This window comes from Haliotis rubra, unplaced genomic scaffold (genome assembly GCF_003918875.1).
Source record: "Haliotis rubra isolate DU_JTF1 unplaced genomic scaffold, ASM391887v1 Scf782, whole genome shotgun sequence".
Lineage (NCBI taxonomy): Eukaryota > Metazoa > Mollusca > Gastropoda > Lepetellida > Haliotidae > Haliotis > Haliotis rubra.
In genome coordinates this window covers 73,858-91,270 of record NW_025767504.1, presented here as the reverse complement: position 1 = coordinate 91,270, position 17,413 = coordinate 73,858, and positions in this window count along the sequence as shown.

Here is a 17,413-nt window from a genome sequence, read left to right as displayed (position 1 = left end):
GACGAGATATACCCTGTATCTCACCTTGATCACATCCAGACACTGGTCAACTAAGGATATAAAATGACGAGATATACCCTATATTTCACTATGATCACATCCAGACACTGGTCAACTAAGGATATAAAATGACGACGTATACCCGATATCTCACTATGATCACATCCAGACACTGGTCAACTAAGGATATAAAATGACGAGATATACCCTTTATCTCACTATGATCACATCCAGACACTGGTCAACTAAGGATATAAAATGACGAGATATACCCTGTATCTCACTATGATCACATCCAGACACTGGTCAACTAAGGATATAAAATGACGAGGTATACCCGATATCTCACTATGATCACATCCAGACACTGGTCAACTAAGGAGATAAAATGACGAAATATACCCTGTATCTCACTATGATCACATCCAGACACTGGTCAACTAAGGATATAAAATGACGAGATATACCCTGTATCTCACTATGACCACATCTGACTCTGGTCAACGGAGGATAGAACGTGACCTCTGTCTGTGTGTGTGAGAGAGAGAGACAACATCCGTACAGTCATCTGTCCCTTTATCTTCAACATTTTGCATGTGGGTGTTTGTGATGAAATCCCATTACTGCACATTCTATGACCTGACATAAAACAGCGGTAACATCAACCCGTGAAGATCCGGGTTAGAACAGATCATCAGCAACCCACGCTTGTAACGGGATTGTCAGGCTCGCTGACTCGCATGTACCATCATAAATAGATTCTCATTATGCCAGTCACTGGATTGTGTGGTTCAGACTAGATTACTTACAACCCGTCATCATATTAGGTGGAATATTGATGGGAGCGGTGAACACGCAACAAAACAAAGACAGTTGACTCCACCCGTGCATTAATGTGGGGATTAAAACAATAATCGAAATATTACAGCAAACTAAAGAATACTGACCCCTAAATTGTTTGAATGCCAACAAATGGATGGTTCACTGTAACTTATAATCATGCCGAGCAGAATTAGACTGACATTATTAGACAAAGCTTTCGCCATTTGTGTTTCCACATACCTGTAATTTCTATTCTAACTGAAGAAGGAAAACGTTTGCCACTGTTGTTTTAATAATACCTATAGGCTGAAGCCCCATCATACAGTTCACATTGACGTACTCAACTTTTTCTATTCAACATTTGAATAACATAATTTTGACGTTTTAATAATACCCATGTCGCCACTTACCCGTATTAGTATACTCATGCCAATAATGGTTGTCACCCCCCTCCCTCTCCAATAAAAAAAATTGAAGGGGGTGACAACCATTATTGGCATGAGTATATTATCTACTGAGCAAAATCTTGTGATAAATTACAAAACTTTTGTCGATTTCATACATTGGGCCACGCTTCCCGTGAATTTTAGGCGACGTAACTCAAATACAATCCGCCTACAGTTTGTATATACGGCGTATGCACTTGTAAACGACTGGTGAAGGTGATAGCTTTCAATCAATGGCGGATCGTAATACTTTGGTACATTGCGCGCGCATAACTCTGAATTAATTTTCCGCTGCCCAAACACAGGTTCTGATTTATACCGGATCATTCCTTCAACAAACAACTCATTTGTTGGTTAGATGTATTGCTGCCCAGGCTTAATACTCACTGTCTGCATTAACAGACTATTTTCGGTACAATCGAGCATGCTGGAAAGATTTCAAAGAATGCCAAATGAATCTTGCTGCAAAGTTATTTGATCAGGGCTATAACACCGCGGTCCTCAGTTGAAGCTCTCCAAACAATTTGTAATAGACATGTGGAGGACATTTCAAATTTGTCAAATCAGTGACAAAAATGATGTCTGATAAAATTCACAGTTTTTAATTCCCGTGGGTCTTTTGCCAGGAGAAGAATTGCTTTTGTATGTGTTTATGACAGTTGCCTTCATTAACGAGTACATTGTATTTCAAAGAAAGTGTACTAAGGAAGTGTAATCCCAAATATGACATATATAACAGGTGCCTTCATAATCATTGCGTAAGATACGCCTAACCTTTGCCTGGTTTCATGACTGTTTGATAGTCATTCCTTAACATGTGGTTATAACACAGTCGAAATCACACAATAGATGCTGCACCTGGAAGCAGTTTCTTCTGATTAGAGAAAGGATTTTATCACTTACATTTGCTCAGTCTGACCAGCCGTTTGTTTGGATATACAGTGCCTTATGACAATGCCAAGCCATGGCAACATTTCTGTGTTTAATGAACAGCGTGGACAGTATGAAGGTTGGATTATGTTCAAACATTTTCACAGTTTGATTTCACTTGCAAAACCGACGGAGATTTTACGTCTGGTTCCTTCTCTTTGCTTTGTTGTGGTACATGAAAAGAATTTCAACGCAACGGGTTCCAGTGGTTGAAATCTAACTATTGTCCACTTTGTCAAAGGTGCACATACAGTCCGCTGACTTCAAATCGCCTTCCCACGTACGTAATATCCGGTTCAGGCAGTCGCGCGCATCTTTTAAGTACGCACGTTCCGGGGCGCGGTTATCCTTTGACGTTGGCCCTTATGATGAATAGTCATGGCGTTGGCGAATGAATGGCTGAAGGAAAAAGGAGTTCTACTGAGCTGAATGCTGTGTTTGTGTTCAGGGGTTTAGTTTTTGCTCAGTGTAAATGGTTATGAAGAAGACATTCATGTATGTTTAAACACTTCTCCGTGTGAAAGTTAGATATTGTAGACAAACGTATAATTTTACTATAAACGTGTAAGAGCAAGGAAGTTGATGCTGCCACCATCGTGATGTTACCGGCTTTTGGGTATTGTATGTAATAATGTGTTTAGGCCAATCCTCGTCACTATAGTCACTCGTCATTTTCAATGATGTATAAAACACAGTGAAAGTTGCAATTGTCCATTTGTGGAGCACTTCACGCTTATATGATGGACAACTTCGGTACGGCTTCGACATCAAATAGATTTGATTTGTTTATAATCTAAACGTTATTTTAGGAAAATACATATCTAGAAGATCCATCCACTCCCCTAGACAGCAAATGGTGTTAATCTCTATCTTGTGTGAAAACGAATGTAACATGACACGTTACAGCTTTAACCCATATATACAGAAATACATTCCGCAGGTATGTTGCTTGGGGTAGCTGGATGATGTGGTACATAGCAGGCTGTCGGGTATTGATTTGAAAAATATATTCTTTTACCCTTTTTCTCGCTGAATATGAACAAATTATTGTTAATCTGTAATATTAATGGGGCTATGAGGCTTTAAATAAAATGATCACGGCATGTTCCAGCTGAAGGAGATGTGATTAATGCGTGTATATACTCTACATGTGGACATGTTATATGAGGGAAAAGAACCTGTGCATGCGGCAGGATTGTCGGCAGTTTTGGTAGGTTGTTTCCAACAGAGCAATACACAAGCATGATAGTCTTGGCACATGTTTCGCGTTTTCATAAACAAATTCGTGTGCATAAAGATATAAAATCAATATGTTGCTTCTAGGTGTTTTGGGGAATTTCGAAGCAGCACTGGGAGGGTGGCGAAATAATATAAGAATCATAGACCATTCATAATTTGTGTGTGTGTGTGTGTGTGTGTGTGTGTGTGTGTGTGTGTGTGTGTGTGTGTGTGTGTGTGTGTGTGTGTGTTTCAGTAGTACCTACAATATTAAGCAATAAATATCATGTGTAACATAGGGTCATGGGAGTCAGTCATAGACTCTGTACATGACATGCATAGGGGTCACTTACTTTGTATATAAAATGTTGTAGGGTGGGTGGGGGTGTCACATTGTACATGCTTTTCCATAAAAACCATCACCACACAACACAACACATAATTATGAACGGTCTGTTAGGCTGGGTGCGTGTTATTCTGTGCTACTGTCTGTCCCATGGACCCGTTACCGTTGAGTTGAGTTGAGTTGGGTTTTGCGTCACATCGGCATTATACCAGTCATATAGTGACGAGAACAAGTTTGCATTAATAAACACGGACCCGTTACCGGAATTGGGAACATTGCATTCATTCAATCTGGTCGTTTTCAGTGAGGAAGTTACGTGAAATATTTCTTTTTTTTAAATACCTTTATAAATAGACAGTGGAGAGTTTGATAGGCGCAACTTCCTGATATATCCACTGTCACTGTGTGTGCTAGATCACGTGTTCCTTCTTTCCGGTTCCAGACAGAAATAATGGAAAATGTGCTGACTACCTGTGTTTCTTCACAAATCAGGTTCCATTCATTTTACGGATTAATTGGAATTACAGATTAAATTGTAGAAATGTAGAAATACAGAAATGAGTCCGTTTTTTCAGTCAGCCTGTTCATGATATTTCAGTGACTTTGGGCCAGACTGAAGGATGTACAGGTTTCGGTCTTATAGCTGGAATACTAGAATACTGTCGAGGGTTATTAACAACCTAACATTTGAGACATCTTTAATATATAATGATGAAGTTGTGCATAGTTGACGGAGGGGTGGGCTTTTTCACAGGTTTGGAATTGAGTATGTAGAAACGGAATGTTCATGTTAACTTTACATCTAAAGCTTATACAAACCAAACCACAACATGATTCATATTGTGATCTTGACCGTGAACTATGTGACGTTTCAGTTCAAAACAGCGAAGGATATATATATATATATATAATTTCTCTGAAGAAAAATTTGTCTTTTATCTTTACACCGTCGACATGTATTGTTCTGTTTCAAAGAGACAACCAGGTTTATGTTTATGCTTTAAACCTAACATTTATTTTTTGTACAAGTTTAATGTACTGTTAATTCGATGATTTGTTTTCCTAAGGGACCGTTCATAATTCCTGGCTAGGGGGATGGGGGTGGGGTGATGATTTTTAGGGCGGGGGGTCACCCATTTTGTTCTGGGGAGGTAGGGGTGTCAGCAATTTTGTACATAAAAATATTTAAAAACTATGTTTAAAAATTATGGGAAGGGGAGGGGATCATTGATTTTGTATACATGATGTCCAAGGGGTGGAGGGGAAGGGGGTGGTCACTTACTTTGTACGTAAATTGTAGGGTGGGTGCATTCACATTGTACATGCTTCTGCATAAAAATCATCTTCACACCCCACCCCACCCCTGCCATAAATTATGAACGGTCCCTAACATGATGTGGGTGGAGAGCTAATTTAAGAAAAGATTTCAGTATCCTTGCTGTGATGACTGAGTCATTCATTTTAGGTTCAAGGGTGGGGGTCATGTAAAGGCCAGGGTATCTTGTGTAGGGTAAAGGCCTGGTGACAAGTTAAGGGGTTGATGCCTTGTAAGGGTTGTTTGCTTGTTTAACACCGTACTCAGCAATATACATCTACACCACGGCGTTTTAACCTAATCTGAACCGACGTCCTGGGCACGGAATACGTTACTGGAATACGATGGCATTCGTCAACCAGTCTGACCACCCGATTCCACTAGACGCCTCTTAACAATAGGACAGTTCTCCACAAAAGTTGAGACACCTGCATAGTTCTTTTCATAAGATGCGACGCAATTTGTAAATATATCCCAAAATATGATAATGAAAACATTGCAAGAGCAGTCACATGGTGATTGTCTTGGACCAGAGATAGCGAGGAGGAGAAACAGCTATACATGTATACTCAAGGTGATGGTTGATGTTTATTTACAGTTGTTATAAGTTCCTGAATTGCGAAATAAAACACGATATAATGAAGCTGAAGGGGTCGTTGCGGACTCGGGTGCTACATATATATACCCCAGGTCCGTTTCTGTATACAGAAATGCACCCTGAACAGTCAAACTATAGAAACGCACCGGGTACCGTAAACGACGGACGAGTCCATATTCTGCAACCAAAACCGAAACCATATGTAGTTGTCCCCGTTGAAATGATTGCGAGTGGTATGCGTTGTACAAGGGAGACTATATAAGATTATCCCTGGTTGTACATATGTATGCTCGTTTCTTATATAACGCAATCAAATGCATCTAATACAACAGTATGGCAGTTCCGATCAAGAAAACGACACAATGCAGAATGGAATCGTATTAGGGTGCGTTTCTGTCTGATGATTTTGGCGACGGTACTTTTCTGTATACAGAAACGTACTTGGGGTACACATCTGTAGTACCCGTGCCGACAACGACCCCTTCAGCTACAATGAAACATCTCGCCGAATATGGTGTCATAATTTATCCCAAGTCCAGATTCAGAGAAAAATAAAAGATACTTAAGGGCTTGTCTGAATGTCTCCGAATCTTTGATATGTAAGAGGTTGTGAAATGTACTATGTCACCGACGCTCTTAATTGATACATATAGTGCCGTTGTTATCACGCGAACAAGCGCACTATACCCTCGATGCCCTGGGCTACAAGGCTGGTGAATTGTCGCGGGTCCTCGCGACACCTGAGCATCTGGACAACCAGTAGTTGATCAAGTGTTATCAATGTGGAAGGTATGTAGAAATAAAGCAACACGAATTGATCAGTGATATTCGTCACTGTTCGGGGAGTACAAGCTGCCCAGCATCGACTAAATGCGAGCAGTTGCGTTGTTATCAAACAGTGTCCGTCTCGCTCCGGGGAAAGTAGGTCACGGTGGAGCGGTGTTTGTAGCTGTCCGAGGTACCCTGTAGCAAGAACCATACACCTTCACAGGCGAGTCGGAGGTCGATAGTTAACCACTGTTTGCAAAGATGGGTTTCTGTTGTCCAAGGTGGGAATAAAATCAGTACACTATGAACTTGCAAGGATTCCTGATACTTCAATATATATATTGTGAGAGCTGTACAGTCACGTGCTCAATACGCGGAGTTCTTCATGGGCAGCAACCCCTTCTACTCTTCTAAACTGTTTGTCGTGTTTTTGGAAATGGATCGACATTTGAGACAATGAAATGTTACAAATTAATAAACATGTGTGAAAAGAATGAGTTGTTTTCGTTATCTGTCCTTATGCCGGAAATATCTTGCCGTTTAAACTCCTTAAATTGTGTCCGTATCTAGATTTGGAATAGCCTACATCTCGATCTGTTCTCACATAGAACTGTCTGTACATATGACGCATCTAATATACTGAAGACGTCATGTTACATCTTTCAAATCCATATGGATTATTTATCTGTCTGTCTATTTAAGAATTCTGACTATATGGTGGAACGTACAGAGTGCCGTGTTTCATATGGGAGATACGTTTAAGAAAATTTTGACACGCTAAAAGAAATAATACTTTTATATCTAAGAATCAGTCGTGTTTTTTCTCAAAACCTTCATAACACAAAGCATAAAACAATCAAAGATATCAGCGAGTATTGCTTTCCCATGTCGGATTGGAATTAGGGCCTGAAAATAATTCATTAACCGTTTCACAAATATATATAAGACAATTTCAGCATACATATTTAATTGGCGCTTACTTAAGATGTCTAATATTCTTGACGTATAAATCATATATGTGCTAACCAATTTTATACTGTATATCTATTTGCATGTATTACTGATATTCTTGCTCATTTTATCCCAACAAGCGCGGGAAATTTGGGCGTACAGAAGAGTCTCTCTGCGCATGCGTTCACCTTTGTCTCTAATGGCGGCCTCCAGTGGGGAAAAGGAACAGGTACAAACTAACCAAATTTTATTCCAAAGTAACTGTATGACTGGGTTTTTGAGTGTAGCCGCGCTGAGTGGGTGACTGTATACGGATCCTCCTCCACCCATCTCCCCCAACACTCGGTATTTGTGTAGTTATTACCATTTGCTCACCTCAATGCGAGAGAGATTTTCCAAGCGGAAAGCGAAGAAGTAGCAGTCTCGCGTGTTCAGAGGGTTTGTCAACACAGCAAAAGGGTGACTCTCGTGTTTTGCATACTGTGGCAAAATGGTGACTATATCCTCTATCTTGCCATTCAACTTCATGTACTTTGAACTACTTTTGGAGAATGTTATAAAACTGCGGTTGCAAATGATTTGCAATATTGTTTTTGTTGACAAAAGTTGGCTTCGACCACCGACCAAGTTTTTTCCTCATGTTGTTTGCCCCGTGTTCTGTCTTGTCCACCAGGATATAAATACGGAATGTTGTGGTCTTTTGTTGACGTACTCTTTGAGTGGTCATGAAACTGTTGATTTCATGTTTTCTCGCTCGTTGGTCAGCAGGTGACCTGAGGTCATGTGTGGCTACAGGACAATGCCGTGTTGTAGAAATGAACATGACATGACCTTCGGTAGATACACAAGGCCATTCTTGATGCGTCAACTTTTTGTTTCCAACTCTAAGCGACACAGCAGTAATAAAATGCTGATTATTGGATGATATACATGCACATATGTTCTTATTAAATAAGCCATAGAGTTAATTATTACTATTATTGTCACAGAAATGTGTGGATTCTTAATGCATTGTGTTATGCTTTTAATGGTCAAAATAGAATTCTTGTGTCAATGAAATATTAATGACATGAGCCTGATCAATGGGATATTAGTACCGTCATGGTGGTATATACTTTGTTTAGTATTGGTGGTGCGTGGTCCTGTGCTCAAAGCTCACGTCACAAATCGGTGAAGTTAAGCAGCGTCGAACTCGGAGAGCCCTTGGATGGGTGACCGTGTTTGGCAGCTTGACTCCTGAGAGTTTCTAGGACTTCCTGCCCCACAACGAAGCACATGTGACACATGTGGTCTCACCTTAGGCAAGTGAGTTTGTTCAAAATTGTCTCTGTTCACCCAGCAGGAAAATGGGTACCTGGTGGAAAAAGTCATATGACTATAACCTTCTAACGCCTGACAGGCAGCTTGGGTTATCCGGTGTAATAATGTGCTGTGCCTTGATTGTTAGCGCTATGAGCATACCTAGTGTGGAGTTTGGCACTATATAAATGGACACATATTTATTATTATTAGTAGTAGTATTGTGGCAATGTTGGCGTCTTTATGTGTTATATGGAGGTGCAGCAAGCATCCTGATGAAGACAGAATAACACATAGCAATATTGTAGTGAGTGAATTTAGGTTTACACCTCTGTTAGCAATATTCCAGCAATATCATGGTGGGGGGACACCAGAAATATGGGCTTTGCGCTTTGTACCTGTGTGGTGAATCGAACCCAGCTCTTTGGTGACAAGCAAAGTTTAACCACTAGACTACCCCACCACCCCTAGCAATATTGTAACAGTGAAAGCATATAGCATGGCAAGGGCATGACATGCCTGTATTACATGGCAAGGTTTTGCATTACACATTTTACATAGATACATTTTTTCTAATTACCAGGGAAAGAACCAAATGATCATGGAAAATGATTAGTTTTTGTTTCAAATGCCCCCTTGCTATGAGCTGTATTCCTAGTGGGGTCTGGCAAATGATGGGCAAATTGCTATGATATGTTGTCCACATTGAGATTTCAAACACTCTAAAAAAATATTATTGTGCTCAACTGAGATTAACTGTTGATCATATGGTACATATTAGTGGTGGTCCAATTAATTGAAATAATCGAAGATTGGTCGCAATGTCAAAACGACCAAGCAATCGATCATGTTTTCTCATAATCGAACACAAACAATTTTGGAACACTTGTTTGCAATAACAATATTTTTCAAAAGGTTGATTTTGTCTCTACATTGCATCAGCACTACAAGCTCGTTCCAAGTCATGATTAAATTTATCTTAACAACTCCAGGAAATGTATGTTCCTAACACACTAGTCATCCTTTAAAGATGTGAAATTTGCAAATGCATTTTGTGCAATTTGTGAAAAAACCGAGAGAACTACATGTTTTTTCTTTGTTTTTTGTGCATTAACAAACATAACCAGGAAAATTTGATAAATGACGCTAACCAATTATTTTCGATGATTGATCGGTTGTAATGAACCAATCATCAATTATGAGATTTACACCAATTCCCAACACTAGTACATGTGTCCTTACAAGTCTTTCAGATATCGATGTGATTACTTTGTTAATTTTAGTATAGCAGAAGTGAAATAAGAACACCCAAAATATATTATAGCTCTAGAAAAGATCATTTATAGACATATATAATGTTTGGTTTATTTTTACGTGTATTTTGTTCCTTCCGTGACAAGTAATGAATGACATTATGTTCTCTTTTCTCTGAGCAAGAAACAAATCTTTTTATAGATGACATGAATTACTGTGGAGGCCAACTTAAAATAAGAAGCAACTAATGTAAGCAACTTACATAGTTTCATTAAATATGATAAGGAATCAAATTAGATCTTTTACCAGTTTGAAAACATAAAACATTTAATCTTCAATAACCCCAAAACATTGTGTACCAGGATCATCATTGACACAACTATGTTTCACCCATTATTTTGTATTCTTCCATAACTTTGGCATCTAATAACATATCTCTAACCCCTTATCCCCGGTAATGATGAAAACTAAGAAACTATTACCAGTGTATGAAATAAGCCAAAAATCCAGCCAGACATCAGGGCTGGTAACTTTAAAATGTTACCAGCCCAATATGGATTTAACCAGACCAGTACAGAATTTACTCAGATGTATGGAACATCTAAAAAAAATTACCACACAATCGGCTGGCTAGCTACCTGTAAATTTAGACTGTCCGCCAGAAATCTAGACCATCTCGGGCGGTCTGACACTGCTATTACTATGGAAGCAGGTGACACCCATTCCAAAATGTTTCAAACTGTGTTTTCTGTCATGTGCTTTTCAAAGATAGTTCACCTGTGAAGGTCCGGGTTAGAATATTGATCTTCAGTCAGCCATGCTTATCATAAGAGGTGACTAACGGGATCGGGTGGTCAGATTCGCTGACTTGGTTGACACATGTCATCAGTTCCCAATTGCACAGATCGATGTTCATGCTGTGGATCCCTGGATTGTCTGGTCCAGATTTCATTATTTACAGTCTGCTGCCATGTAGCTGGAATATTGCTAAGTGAGGCGTAAAACTAAACTCAATCACTCAAAGATAGTTCAATGAAAAGTACACAGCCCCAATATTAGTCTGAAGTATCTAGTTGTTTCATGTTTATATCTATCCCTTCTGATTCTTAAGTGAAGAAATACATTAATCAATAGAAATGTGTGTATTGAAAGCATGGGTCTGAGTTTGTAAGTTTAAAGGAATGTAAGTTTATGAAGGAAGAGCCTGCCTCCCAACCTATGTCATGACGTAGGCAGTTGTTGTACATTTGCCACTCCGTGTTCAAGCTAGGCTGCGGTATTGAGTAATTCACACATAATATTTGGATCTGACACACAAAATTATCCATATACGCCTGTAGGCCACTTTGAATTAATTTATTGTAAATCAGTTTTGTTTTCTTGTTTCTTTTTAAGAAAATTATTACGTACTCATTGAGTATCCAAACCTTACGACGTCATTTACAGATGGAAAGGACGTGAACTAAATCTGGCAGTTTATCTTCTTATCATTGATAATGTCTCGGTTATTTTCGTAAACAGAAGAAGCTGAATGTTTTCTGAATGACAAACCTTGATAATACAGTAAATTTCATTGGTTAGCAACTTAGCTGATTTCTGTCAACAATCATATCGCTTGTAATATAACACTTGTTTGGCATCGTGCAGACTCAGTAACTAAGCATAGCTGACGACAAACGAAATAAATTGTATAAACAAAAACAGTGAGAAAAGTGAGACTAGTTCATTATTAAAATTCTTCCCAAAGTTCGCAAAGCGAAAGGGGATGAAGGTAATAAACGTGAGAATGATACCGTGTCTGCTGTTATTCAAGTACGGCTATCAAAGCGCGAGAATCTTATAACAGTAGTGCTAGTGAGAAAGATTTTCAACAGTCATGGCTTAAATTATACACGTTATGAATTAATTGTCCTTTATTTTGTAAAAATAAAACTAGTAATAAATTAATGGCCCCAAAAGAATTCAGATGGCTTGGAAAGCGAGAGGCTCCATGGGCCCAACATTTTTAAATCCTAGCTTGAACACTGGCCACTGGTAGATGTGTCGGGCACCTTTGTTTCACGTCTAGAAGGAACACAAGGTTCATGAAAGATAGCAGTTTAACGGCTGGGTTCAAATAATATAGACTGCAAGTTTAGTAAGACATTAAGACTGGGTGTTATGATATCATGCCCAGATTGACTATCAAAGACTGTTAACAGTCAGAGCTCCAGATAAGATTTAGCTCATGTGGGTACTGTACCCACTGTATTTTTTTGGAGCGGGTATTATGAATGTTGAGTGGGTATTTCAGTTTCCGTTACCCACTGCTTTCAAATGTGTGTATTTCAGTCATTTTACTCACCTAAGTATTATGTCATTGAGTAAGTTTACTAAGCAGGTATTTTCTGCCTTATGTCATACCTAATCAAAACCAAGTTAAATATAATGGAAATGATTTCATAAAAAATCACTCATCCTATACTGACAGTACAACTTGATAGCAATCAATGTCTTTTTCATTACGCAAGCGATTTAATAAATATATTCCGTTCGCATTTGTTTTAAACCTTTTGCGTATCTAACATTTTAAATGCGTAATTGGTACTCAACAATTATTTTTCAATGCGTAATTTGAAATTTTCTATGCATATTTTACCCAGATATGCAGCTTATCTGGGCCTCTGAAAAGCTTTTAGAATAATAATAAGGTCACTTATGTCTTGTTGAACTCCATGCCGCACGGACATGCTCTAAGCGCATACAGTTTGATAGGCATTATTACCTCGGATAACTCAAGCTGTCTGTCAGGCACAGGATGGTTAATACTCCTAGGACTTATCCATCTGGGTACCCATTGTCTGCTGGGTGAACAGAAGCAATTTTGAACAAACTCGCTTACTTAAGGTGAGACTACATATAAATTCTGTCAAGCTGCGAAACACGGTCATATATATATTTTTAAAATTAAAGGAAAATGGCAAAATACCCAATTGAGTTTGAGTGAGGTGGGTACAACTTATTTGGTTACTCAAAGGAAAATTAATATACCCAATTGAGATGATCACAAGCGAGTACATAACTCAATGACCGAAAAAGTTATCTGTAGCTCTGCACAGCTACACCTTTTTATGTAACACAAACTTAAAAACCAGCTGCAGTGATTAGGGCTGACTTAAATGATTGATAATCAGAAGTATTGATGACGTGAAAATTTTGTCATCAATTATATCTTACATACACTGTTGTGATGACATTTAGTCATTCTGGGCTGGGACGATACACTATGATATTGAATAAAACATGGGAAGAAGTAGCGGTGGTCTGATGATCGAAAATAATCGAAAATCGATCGAAAGAAGGATTAAAAGTAATTATCAATTGTAAAAACATTTCGATCAATTGAAATTTAGTTGTATAAGTATAAACACACTTGAATGAAGTAAACTAACCATTAAATTTGACGAATATTCAGAATACTCATGAATGATGGTATATATATTTAATGATATAGAATAGAATAATTTAAGTAATGAGAAGGTGACAGAAAGCATAGTAAAATTTTAACACTTTTGTTTAATCACAATTCCAGTGTCTTTCACTGTATGACAGTATTAGTTATAGAAAACATTAATTGGAAAAAAACTGGGGAAAACCCCTTAAAATTGGTGACTACATTAAAAGAGTATATACTTATTATCGATAATCATTCACAAGTCCTCCGATGATCGATAGTGGATTTGGGTTCCGATTCCCAACACTAGGAAGAAGTGAGGGAAATTTACAGTTTTATGAACTTCAATCTGTAATTTTATCTGGCTTGTGCCAGTAATTTTAGTGTATAGGGCGAAGATTGTCTGCTTGACATTGCCTCGTCTTGATAAAATATGTGTTGATTTGTATGGTTATGTCTTTGTTAAATATTTATGAGCTTTGTTGTAAATATTTTAATATTCACAGTTGCTAGCTTTTGAAATTCATGCCAGAGGCCCAGATAAGCTGCGTATCCGGGTAAAATACGCATAGAAAATTTCCAATTACGCATTGTAAAATAATTGTTGTGTACCAATTACGCATTTAAACTGTTAAATACGCAAAGAGTTTAAAACAAATGCGTACGGAATATACTTATAAAAATCGCTTGCGTACTGAAAAAGACATCGATTGCTATCAAGTTTTACTGTTAGTATAGGACAAGTGTTGTACTGTCAGTATAGGATGAGTGATTTTTTTATGAAATCATTTCCCTTATATTTAAGTTGGTTTTGATTTTGTATGACATAAGGCAGAACATACCTGCTTAGTAAACGTGCTCAATGACACAATACTTAGGTGTGTAAAATGACTGAAATACGCACATATTTGAAAGCAGTGGGTAACGGCAAATGAAATACCCACTCAACATTCATAATACCCACTCCAAAAAAATACAGTGGGTACAGTACCCACATGAGCTAAATCTTATCTGGAGCTCTGTCATGCACTAATTTTGCATAGTGTCACAGTGAAGTCAATGTAAGAATTTGAGTGTAACCAGTCCTATGAGAGCAATTTAATACATGAGTGCAGTGTGATACATGAGAGCGGTTTAATACTTGATCGAAAGTATATAGCACATCAGTTAATTTGTTAGAAAAATGGCTGAGGATATTTTTGTGACATCAAATTTATGACAGTCATCTATATCTTTACTAAACTGAATAATATGAATAAACTGAATAACATCCAGAGGCCCAGATAAGCTGCATATCTGGGTAAAATACGCATATAAAATTTCAAATTAAGCATTGAAAACTAATTGTTGCCTACCAATTACGCATTTAAAATGTTAGATACGCAAAAAGTTTAAAACAAATGCGAACGGAATATACTTATAAAAATCGCTTGCGTAATGAAAAAGACATCGATTGCTATCAAGTTGTACTGTTAGTACAGGACAAGTGCTGTACTGTCCATTTAGGATGAGGGATTTTTTATGAAATCATTTCCATTATATTTAAGTTGGTTTTGATTAGGTATGATATAGTCATAAGGCAGAACATACCTGCTTAGTAAAGTTACTCAGTCACATAATACTTACGTAAGTAAAATGACTGAAATACGCACATGTTTGAAAGCAGTGGGTAACGGAAAATGAAATACCCACTCAACATTCATAATACCCACTCCAAAAAAATACAGTGGGTACAGTACCCACATGAGCTAAATCTTATCTGGAGCTCTGACATCACAGGGACATTTTACATGATTACATCAGTTTCTAACAGTTCACTTGTCAAGAATTATTGAATACAGTTGTGATAGCTCAGTATCTACACTGAAGCATGACACTCAGACAAGCTAGATGTACAGGGGAGACATTTATGCTGGTCCTGTGGTCTTTGGCTGGTAAAAATTCATCAGGACCACTAAATGAAAAGTTTGCAGTGGTGCTGGTGGCCAATGAATTTTGTTTTTGATAGTTGCGTAAATGTTCGAATGTTATTTTGGACTAGTGAAGTACAAACAGGACCAGTAATTATTTTTTGTCCACTCGCTGGTCCTGAAGTCGAGTGGGGGATTTTGAAAGGTTTCTTTCCCTGAATGTAAGACAATCTATAACACCTTGTCTTCCAGAACAAATACTTATAGTTTAGGTTCCTCTCTATGAAGTATGTAAGTTCTTTTTCATCAAGGCCCGTGAAGATCCGGGGTAGAATAGGTCTTCAGCAACCCACGCTTGCTACAAAAGGCGACTATGCTTGTCGTAAGAGGCGACTAACGGGATCGGGTGGTCAGGCTCGCTGACTTGGTTGACACACGTCATCGGTTCCCAATTGTGCAGATCAATGCTCATGCTGTTGATCACTGGCTTGTCTGGTCCAGACTCGATTATTTACAGACCGCCGCCATATAGCTGGAATATTGCTGAGTGCGGCGTAAAACTAAACTAACTCACTCACTCACTCACTCACTCACTCACTCACTCACTCACTCACTCCTCACTCACTCACTCACTCACTCACTCACTCACTCACTTTTTTTCATCAAGTGTTATATGACATATTGATTTCACATTGTATTTCATTATCTTCTTTTGACTATTGAGAGTAGTTGTGGGGCTTGCATGGTTAAAAATATCCTGCACAACTGCATAGCAGAATAGCATTGCACATACAGTTGCCATCTGGGAATAAATTATTACATAACCTTCTGAGTACTAGTAATTGGTATGTTCTTGTGCTTGGCATGTTCAGTTCGAGGAGTTCCCTGAAAACATGAGTGATATAAAATCAATACTCATCATGATCATTTGGGTGGACCTACTCTCCCCATTCAGTTGTAGTGTTGGGAATAGGTTGAAATCTCACAATTGACAGTTGGTTCATTACCAATGAGCAATCATCGAAAAAATTGGTTAGCGTTATTTTTCAGATTTTCCTATTCAGGTTGTTATTGTAGATAAGTATAAGGTGGTTCTCTGTTGTTGGTTTTACTTTTTGGTTTTATTTAGAAGCTGCTCAAATTGCATTTGTTAATTTCACATCCAATGTAAATTGCTACTTTAAAGTGATGACTAATATATCATGAACATAAACTTTCCATAATCTTCAAGAAATATTCGACCCGTGAAAATTAGGGGTAGAATAGGTCTTCAGCAACCCCTGCTTGCCACAAAAGGTAACTAGCCTTGTCGTGAGAGGCGACTAACGGGATCGGGTGGTCAGGCTCACTGACTTGGTTGACACATGTCATCGGTTCCCAATTGCGCAGATCGATGCTCATGCCGTTGATCACTGGATTGTCTGGTCCAGACACGATTATTTACAGACTGCCGCCATATAGCTGGAATATTGCTAAGTGCGGCGTTAACCTAAACTCACTCGCTCAAGAAATAATCCATCATGACCTTTCAGTAAGTGAAGTGAGTTTTCGAAGAATTAAACATGTTTCAGGCTCTGACAACTTCTAAGATATGTTCCATTGTCAAAACAGTAGTTCCAAAATTTTTTGTGTTTGATTATGAGAAAATGTGATCGATTGCTTGGTCGTTTGGTCACTGTGACCAATCTTTATTGTTTCAATTAATCGGAACACCACTATTCAGTCGAAACACTATACAGCAGTCATACCAAACCAGTCCTGAATGTAATATACCCCACCTCAGTGTCAATATGTTCCTGACTTGTCTCCAACATAGCTTTTTTTCTCTTTCATTCTATGTTCTAAAGATGCTAGTTCTTCTTTTGTTGCAACAAAAAATAATGTATTTATAAAGCTTCTCAAAGCTAGTATGATGCAGCTCATTTCAGTAAAAGAAAGTCCTACACCAGCCTCTTCTGCAAATCCACTGGACTGGTTGGGAGTAACTTCTTTGAGTGGCAATAACTATGTTGTTCTCTTTGTTACACTGTTGCAACAGTACAAGAATCTGTATCGAAGCCTCCCACTCATGAATAAAAGAAGTTGTTATCCATAAAGTTTGTTCTGTATGGTTGGGAGTAGTT